Here is a 9,551-nt window from a genome sequence, read left to right as displayed (position 1 = left end):
ATTCATTATCAGTATCAGCAAACCGTCAGTTTAATAACTTATGGTTGCAAAATACTGACACATTTATAAAGTTTGTAGAAGAAGATTGTGACAATGTCAATCGAATACAGTCACGAAATTCTTCAAGACAGTATGGAAAAAATGCAGGGAGCGAAAGGTTATTTCCAACTTGTACAGAAACCAGACGGCAGTTATAAGAGTCGAATTTCTTGAGAAGTAATCAATAGTTGAGAAGGGAATGCGTCAGGATTGTAGCACAACCCGATGATATTCAGTCTGTATATTAGAGGAATAGTAAAGGAAACCAAGGAGATATTTTGAGAGGGAATTAAAATTCAGGGAGAAGAAAAAAAAACTGGTAAGTCGGTTAGTGACATTGTAATTATATTGTAAATGGTTAAGGACTTAACAGATCTATCGAAAGGAATGGATTATACCGCCAGAACAGTTTATAAGACGAATATCAATATAACTAAAACAATGGTAAATGAATTGAGTCGAGTTAAATCAAATGATGCTGAGGTGACTACATTAGGGAATGAGACTTTAAAGTAATCCATGAATTTTCTTATATGGGGAGCAGACCGACTGATGATGACCAAAGTGGATTATATCAAATACAGACTAGCGTAGGACGTAAATAATTTCTGAAAAAGAGACTTTTCTAGGCAATTAATACAGATTAAAGCTTCAGGAAAACGTTACTGAATTTATTTGTCTGGGCAGTAGCATTAAACGAAAGTGAAATGTGGATGATTAGTAGTTCAAACATAAACAGAATACAAGCTTTGCATATGCGGCCCTACAGGGGAATGCGGATATTTAAATGGTGAGATGTAATAACTAGTAACTTTACTTACAGTTAAGAAGTTTATGGCACAACATTAAAAAGATAGATTGTTTCATTGGACACAGTCTGAAGCGTCAAAGAAACGTCAGTTTTGTTACAAAAGAAAGTGTGTGTGTGTGTGTGTGTGGGATGAAGATACTGGGGCTAAAACAACCGATGGATACCAAGATTCGAGTACATTGAGAAGGTTGAAACGGATTGTAGGTTCCAGTTGTTACGCAAAGGAAAAGAGGGTATATGGAGAGCAGCATGAAACCAGTCTTCGGGCCGATGATCAAACCACATGTCAAATGTAGAAGTATGTGAATGAATGCTTCATTTCGTATCCGCTACTAAGACCCTACAAGCTGTCTCAAATGTTAAAATGTGTGTGAAATCTCATGGGAGTTAACTGCTAAGGTCATCAGTCCCTAAGCTTACACACTACTTAACCTAAATTATCATAAGGACACACACACCCATGCCCGAGGGAGGAGTCGAACCTCCGCCGGGATCAAAGCATTCTCAGTTCGGTGCTGTGTTACATATATATAATGAATGCTATAACCTAAAATTATTATTTCATTTTATGTGGACCGTAATTTCCATCACCCACTGAGGTGACAAAAGTCATATGCTACTTCCTAATTTAGTGTCGGACATCCTTTTCCCCGGTGTAGTGCAGTAACTCGATGTGGCTTGCGGTCAAATAATCTTTGGAAGTACCCTGCCGAAGCACTGAGCCATGCTGTTCCTATAAGCACCTTTACCTACAAATGTGCCGCCCGTGTAGAATTTTATGCAGGAACTGACCCCCCCCCCCCGTTTATGTCCTTTATATGTCCCATATGTGTTCGATGGGATTCATGTCGGGTGATCTGTGTGGCCAAATAATTCGCTCGAAGTGTGTCACATGACACACTGACATCCACAAAAATTCGATCGTTCTTTGGGAGCATTATGACCATGAATGTCTGAACATGGTCTCCAAGTAGCCAATAGCAACCATTTCCAGTCATTGATCCGTTCAGATGGACTAGAGGACTCAGTCCATTCTATGTAAACAAAGCACACACCATTATCGAGCCACCACCAGCTTGGACCGTCCCTTGTTAACAACTTCGGTCCAGGGCTTCGTATGGTCTAAGTCGCGCTCAAACCCTAGCATCAGCACTTGCAAACTGAGATCGGAACTAATCTGAACAGACCACTGTTTTCCAGTCGCCGCAAGGTGCAATCTGTATGGTCACGAGCACAGGAGAGTTGCTGCAGGCCACGTCGTGCTGTCCACAAAGAAATTCGCGTCAGTATACCAGACAGCATCCTATGCCGATGCAAAGAGGTTATCTACATATTTCCAGCACATCGAACATAGTGCAGAATTTGTGACTATGCCTGGCAATCTTTCTCTGCGTGGATGGGTGCCACAGAGTATTGTCGCAATCGTAGGATCAGGTCGGAGATTGACATATCCGTCCCACGTAGTCCTTGGCCAATCCTTCCTCCAACAGTAATCTTACCCTTGGCATCCATCATAAAGCACAAGATGTCCCCAGATGTGTGCATGTCGAGGAGGGTCGCACCTATTATCGGTAGTAGTAGACATGAAAGTAAAACAATAAACTGGTAGCCAAGATCGCAGGAATTCTTTTTATTCCATGATTATCGGTTTCGGCGAAACTAAAGCCGCCATCATCGGATCTTAGGACCCATGCAGGTTACAACATCATGGCAAACAATGGTGATGTTAATAGCTGCCTATAACACGTAGGCCTTACAAAATTGTCGGAATCAGCACATAGGCGTCCAGGAGAGATGACATTATAAATATTACGTGTCTCCATCACATACAAGCGCAAGCTAGGTACCTAGATGCCAATAACAATAATAATGAAACTTCCTGGCAGATTAAAACTGTGTGCCGGACCGTGACTCGAACTCGGGAACTTTGCCTTTCGCGGGCAAGTGCTCTACCATATGTTTTTTTTTTTTTTTTTCGAGGATCGAAGGATCAGGAAGGGGATGTAGTGGGTTTGTCGATGTTGTTTTATTTATTTATTTCTTCAATTTTTACAAAATTTTTAATTTTTTCATTTTATATTGTAGTCATAGATTTATTTTTGTTTCATTACAAAGAAAGATCCTACAACTGCCGCAGCCGAGCGTCCGAGTCGTCTTCTCGTCTGTTGGGAGGGTTTCCCCGCTATTCCGTCCATAGAGAATCAATATGCTCCAGGATTCTTCTTCATTTTCAGCGTCTCATACCCGGAATGCCCAAGTGAGCAGGAGGATCCGCAAATAATGAACCTAAATAATTTGCGAAACGAGTTCTGTACTTCGGGTGGCGGCTGAAAGCTGCATGTGTCGTCATCAATAGGGACCAAAAGTCAAGTGTGCCTTTGGGAGCATCGCAAAATATGTAGTAAACGTCCATGCCTTTTAGCCAGTTAACGGCGTTCGTTCTGGTGGATGGAAAGTATACGCCGTCGGGGCGCAAAACCTCATCAGGGGAGATAGACTCCGGCAATCGCCGCAAGAGTAACGCCAGCATGCGCTGCGTCAGTAGCTAGCACTCGATGGTCGCGGCACAAGTCACACGGTGTGCATCCGAGTCAGCGACTGAGCATGTCGGACACAAGGGGTCGTCCGTCAGATGTATGGAATGTAGCCTCTGACGAGTAGCGAACTTCCCATTCACAACCACGTACCACAATGAACGCACCGTCGTAGGTAGAAAAGGCGTGTGTACCGCTCGCCACACCGTGTTCCAGGCAACTTCAGGATGTCTGTGGGCGACCGTATTTACAGATTGCCGCTGTTGATGGAGGCGATAATAGTCTTGTGTGCTGGGCTTCCGTGTCGTCGGAAGTTCTGACCGTAAGTAGCTGAAGTCAATCAAGATCTCTCTGATGTGGGTGAGTGCCGGTGCAATGTGTCCTACAGAAACCGGGGGATGCAGGGAGTGTGGTGCCACTTCCGCTATCAGGGTGCCCGCCAGAGTGGCGTGGGCAGAGGTCCATGTGCGACGCATAGTGTTGACATAAAGCGATCGCGCACGGTTATATACATTAATTAAACCGATACCGCCCGCCCGCTGCGGCAGTGTCAGGGTGGCGTATCGGACTTTAAAAACCAGACCGGTGCTTACGAAATGTCCATATGCTGCTTGAAATCTGTTGGCCATCGTAGCCGTCAAGGGAAGGATATGCGCAAAATAGTTCAGTTTTGAGACAAGATAGGTGTTGACATAACGTGTTCTGAGGAGCATATCCAAGCGACGCAGTTTGTTGTCCTGCAGCAGAGCACGTGTCTGGTTCAGGAGCCGGCGGTACGTAGCCGCCGCCGTGCGGCGGACATTGCTATAGAATTGCACTCCTAAACACTTGAGTACGGGCACCTTGTCAAAGGGTACCGCCGTTGTGTGGGAAAGCCCCCCTCCGACATCCATGTAGTTTGTCTTCGTCACGTTGATGACGCTCCCAGCGACCGCCCCGTACTGGCGTAGCCACTGAAGCGCCATATGCATTTCATCCTCTGATCTGGCCAGGAACACCACGTCATCGGCGAATGCACCACAACGAAAGGTCACGTCCCGCAAGGAGATACCAGTTAATCGCTGCCGTAGACCATGTAAAGCTGGTTCAAGCGCTGCAGCAAATAATATACCCGACAGGGGGCACCCTTGTCGCACTGACCGTCCAAAAACAATGTGACCAGACTGATAACCGTTGACCATCATGCGTGAGCGCGCTCCGTGGACCAGTCAAAGGACCACCTGTGCAGACTCCGGAGAGAGACCCATGTGTTGCAAAACTGCGCGTAAGAAGCCGTGGTCGACGCGGTCGAATGCGTGGTCAAAATCTACGGCGACAAGGGCGCCTCGTATTTTGCAGGCCGCCGTCAATACAATTACGTCGCGGTATGCTCCTAACGCCGTATGAATGTTGCTGACACCACCTAAACATGTCTGATCGGTGTGGATGGCTTTCCCGATAGCGGTGTGGAGACGAGCGCGGAGGATACGGGCGAAGATCTTGTAGTCGTTGTTGAGGAGTGTGAGTGGGCGAAAGTCCTGCCACCTACAACCACCATTCGGTTTCGGTACTGGGATCAAGATGCCTTCTGTGAATTCTGTGGGGACAGTGAAACCAGGTCGGATCAGGTCTTGAATCATTTGGAGCCACTTGTCGCCCATAAGGTCGTAAAAAGTGCGGTAGAATTCCAGGGGTAAACCGTCCGGTCCAGGCGACTTGTTCGGTGTTCCACGTGCCAAGGCCGATGTCAGCTCGTCGGGTGTAATGGGCAACAGCAGATTATCATCGGGTGCCAAGACCCGAGGGGCGGGAAAATCGTGCAACAGCTCATCATAATCACGTACATTTCGCGAATCTTCCATGTACAAGGTCCCATAGTGTATGGCAAACGTGTGCGCGACGTCCGTTTGTGTCACTGCGCGGCCGCCCTCCTCCGTGTTTACCGTCGTAATGAGCTGAGGTTTGCGGTGGCGCCTCTCGCGCACAATGTGATACACTGAAGCCGTTTCGTTGGGGATACAGTCTTGCACTCGCGCACGGATGCGGACACCTTCTAGCTGCTCTGTCCTGATGCGTAACGCTGTATAGAAAAATTCCGATGTTGCCCTTTGCCAGTTCGATCTGTCACGCCCGTAGGCCATCAAGGTCTTTCGGTGTGCAGGTTTGACACATCCCAGCCACCACAGCAACGTGGAAGCATACATGGGCAGGCGCCTGATACATCGACGCCACGTGTCAGTGACTGCTCGCCGACACGCTTCCTCGCGAACGACGGAGACGTTCAGCGTCCACGGGCCCTTGCTGCGTCTTGTGAGTTGTCTGGGTAAGGTGACAGTGCAGATGTACGCGAGATGGTCCGTGAAGGCCGTCGGCTAGAGTTCTGCATCACAGGATGCTGTGCGGAGGCCACGCGAGACATATATCCGGTCCAGACGACTGGCAGAATGGCTGGTAAAGTGCGTATATCCACTCTGGGTCCCATGATGTAACAGCCATGTGTCGTGGAGCGAGAGGTCACGTATCAATGCTTGTAGAGCCGGGCATGGGACGTAATGCGGTATCTGGTCTTCGGGCCGCAGAACACTGTTAAAATCGCCGCCCACTATGTAATGGTCCATATTTCCTTGCAAAAGTGGGGCTACCTCCTCCGAATAGAAGACATGCCTGTCACCACGGTGCGAATTACCGGAGGGAGCGTAGACGTTAATGAGGCGGACTGCGCCAAGTGTGAGTGCGATGCCTCGCCCGTTCGGCAAGTACGTCACGTCCGTCGCGTCTAAGCCATCTCGGAGAAGGATGGCCGTTCCTCCTGCGCCATCACCTAAGGGTAGGCTGTAGGTGGTGTAGCCATATAGGTCTAAACGCAGCTCGGGACGGTCCTCCTGGAGAAGGGCAATGTCCAAGTCTGCCGCTCTGATCATGTCGTGTAGCATGCGGGTCTTGACAGTGGAGTGGACACCATTTACATTGACTGTTCCCACACGGTATGACTGAGACATATCAAGTGGCGGAGGCAGTGTGCCGGTGCAAGCCCATAGTGATCTCACACACCACACAGCCATCCATCTGCATGCTGTGCTTTACTGTACCGTATGAGTCCCTGACTGGCAGAGCCCACCGGGCTCAATGTCAGCCATGGGCTCTGGTGGAGATATCGATGTTTGCTGTGAATCATCTGCCTCCATATCGTCTGCCCAATCACCAAGAGACGATTGTGATGTCGTTAGTGGCTGGTCGCTTTCACAGGAGCCCACATTTTGGGAGTCTTGCCTCATTTTCTGGGCCACCAAATTCAGGAGAATGTTCCTTGTCTTCAGGCACCTTCTGGTGAATGATGCCACTGGAGTCCGTTGCAATTGTGGACGAGTCAACGAAGTCGATGTCTTCCACCGACTTCACATCCCTGTCCTGTTCTTCGACTGACAATCGCCTCTTCTTGTGTCGCTTGGGTGATTTTTGCTTTCGGGTCCAAGATTCGACATCCACTGGAGGGCGTGGCTCGACACAGTCTCGGTCGATAGGAATCCCTGTGTCCGATCCCGACAGGGACGGTGGCTGGGTGCCCACGACGCTGCGGTGGGTAGAGGCTGTAGGAACCTCTGCACCGTTGGGCTGCGGCGTCGTCGACGGCGCTGACTCTCCAACGGAGCTGGCAGCGGCTTGAGGAGGTAGCAGGTTTTGATCATCCATCACATCATGTCGTGCCGCCTCCACATATGTTAGCGGGAGGGAGGTCATAGTGGATGGTTGGGGAAGTTGATTCCGGGGAACCTGAACGAGGCGTCGCTGCAGACACTCAGTTCTAACGTGGCCCTCTTGGCCGCAGCCCGAGCAGGTCCTCGGTTGTCCATCATATATAACAATTGCGCGGCAGCCACCAACGAAAATATATGATGAAACGTGCTTCTTAAGTTCTATGCACACTTGTCGTACCCCGTTAAGGACAGGGTACGTTTCGAATGTGTTCCATTTCTGCTCTGTGTGGCTCAGAACTGTGCCGTATGGCCGCAGCGCATCAACGACTAGGTTGGCAGGAACTTCGAACGGTAGTTCAAAGATTCGCACGGTACGCACCCCCAGACCAGCATGGTCAACTCCTACCACGCTCACATTACCGTCTGCGTGACAGAAGCGAAAGCCGTTGGCAGATCGTTGGAGTAATCTGTCGCACGCCGCTTCGTCAGTCAGTTTGAGGTACACTGTGCTGGTTACAATAGACAGATGAATGCCTATCAGTTCTTGTGGTTCCATTTGCATGATGTCTCGTAGAAACCGTTCAATTTCATGGGCCTTCGGTCTTGTGTACGATGCGTTGAACGTTAGTTTGATTGTAGCTTTTCGATATGAGAACGCCATGGCGGGTCGGTACAGGTACTATAAGGCAATACAACGACGCGACCGCGCGCTAGCGGGTAAACAACAACATCTGCGGAGCACTGCCCGGCGCGCCGAGCCCGTCCGCACGGTATCACGGCTGAGAGCCGACTGGCCAACTGAGCTAACCAAGCACGACTCACGCCTCGTCCTCACAGCTTTACTTCTGCCAGTGCCTCGTCTCCTACCTTCCAAACTTTACAGAAGGTCTCCTGCGAACCTTGCAGAACTAGCACTCCTGAAAGAAAGGATATTGCGGAGACATGGCTTAGCCACAGCCTGGGGGAGAGATTCTGTAAAGTTTGGAAGGTAAGAGACGAGATACTGGCAGAAGTAAAGCTGTAAGGACGGAGCGTGGGTCGTGCTTGGGTAGCTCAGTTGGTAGAGCACTTGCCCGCAAAAGGCAAAGGTCCCGAGTTCGAGTCTCGGTCCGGCACACAGTTTTAATCTGCAAGGAAGTTTCATATCAGCGCACACTCCACTGCAGACTGAAAATCTCATTCTGGAATAATACTGATAATAATAATAATAATAATAATAATAGTAATAGTGATTGCATCCGGTAGGAAGTGCATTTATATGTGCAAAACATTTGTAGTCTCTGACGTACAGAGTTCTGAGTGAAATAAATTTACGTAAAATGCAGCAGTTAAGTTGTGGTTTGGAGCACTGGTTACTTTGTTAGTCGTATTGGGGTGGAGAGTGCGCGCGGCAAGAAATTCAGACATTGTCATGGTTTTAGTAGCGACTGTAGTTCTAATTAATTAACATCAGCAGAGCACTTGCTCCACAAACAAATACTTGTGGGAGCTACATTACCGATAGTTGTCAGTCTCAGAGACAAGGACATGAAGGCGAGAATCAGTGTTGTTCCGATGCAGCACGCTCCTCGGTATCGAGACACGGAGCTTGCGCACAGTAAAGCCAGACGTGGGCCCAGGGCGGTAATAAGGAGGAGGCAGCGCCGGCTGGGATGAGCGTGCCCTTAGACTTGCAGACTCACGTCTTGGCAGTGCCACTTCACGTCGTGCCGCGCCTGACGTAATGAGACGTAATGAAACGCGGCTTCGTTCTGCAACCACGTCACGTCCTGGAATACTAATCCATGTTACTATCCACCGTAGTCGAGACAATTCGCCGTGGTACACGAACTGTGCACTCACTTTCGCTGGGTCACGGAGGGCTCTTACCTTGTTTTTCCACAGAAAACAAAACACGACAAGTCATTCTGTCTGTGGATGTAGTATTAAGAAAACATACAGGGTGAAAATTATTTAAACCGACAAATTATGGGAGGACATCGAAACAAATGTTTTTCCCTTGTGTCATAAATTACTGTGTGTAGTACTTAATCCGGCAGAAGGCGTACTCACTCTTCAGTTGTAGTATTTGATTTGTTGTTGTAACACTTCCTGGTGTACCGGTAGAGGACGTACTTCACTCATCAACTGTAATAGCTGTTTCACGTGCACACTTAGTTGTACATGTTGACGCAGCACAATACCTGTTGACTAATGGGGCGATGCACCTGGAGTGAGAACACCGATATGGTTGGTGCCTACTCCAAAGCGATGGGGGCCTTCAACATCCACAGTTTATATCATTGTAGCTGGTTTGATCTACCTGCCACATTTACTCATACTCTTCAAGTGCGACTCTAAGTGACCCTGTGGGCAAGTTTTGTTGTTGACAAACTGAGCAATATCTACTACCTAGGCCATTAAATGGCAGGTATTGTTATTGTTTCTTTGCCAGAACAGCGTCAGGTTTGCTGGATTACTTGCCACTCGCTATTAGGCAGTGTAAGTGGTTGC

At 48.6% G+C, this 9,551-nt stretch overlaps 1 non-coding gene across 1 annotated transcript; it reads left to right on the top strand.

Moving 5' to 3' along the window:
- Positions 1-8,099: 8,099 nt before the first annotated feature.
- Positions 8,100-8,174, top strand: Trnal-caa (transfer RNA leucine (anticodon CAA)). The gene has a single exon. It is a non-coding gene; the product is annotated as a tRNA-Leu (tRNA).
- Positions 8,175-9,551: the final 1,377 nt, after the last annotated feature.

The sequence above is a fragment of the Schistocerca nitens genome, chromosome 1 (genome assembly GCF_023898315.1).
Source record: "Schistocerca nitens isolate TAMUIC-IGC-003100 chromosome 1, iqSchNite1.1, whole genome shotgun sequence".
NCBI classification, from domain to species: domain Eukaryota; kingdom Metazoa; phylum Arthropoda; class Insecta; order Orthoptera; family Acrididae; genus Schistocerca; species Schistocerca nitens.
This window is presented reverse-complemented; position numbering and strand designations above follow the sequence as displayed.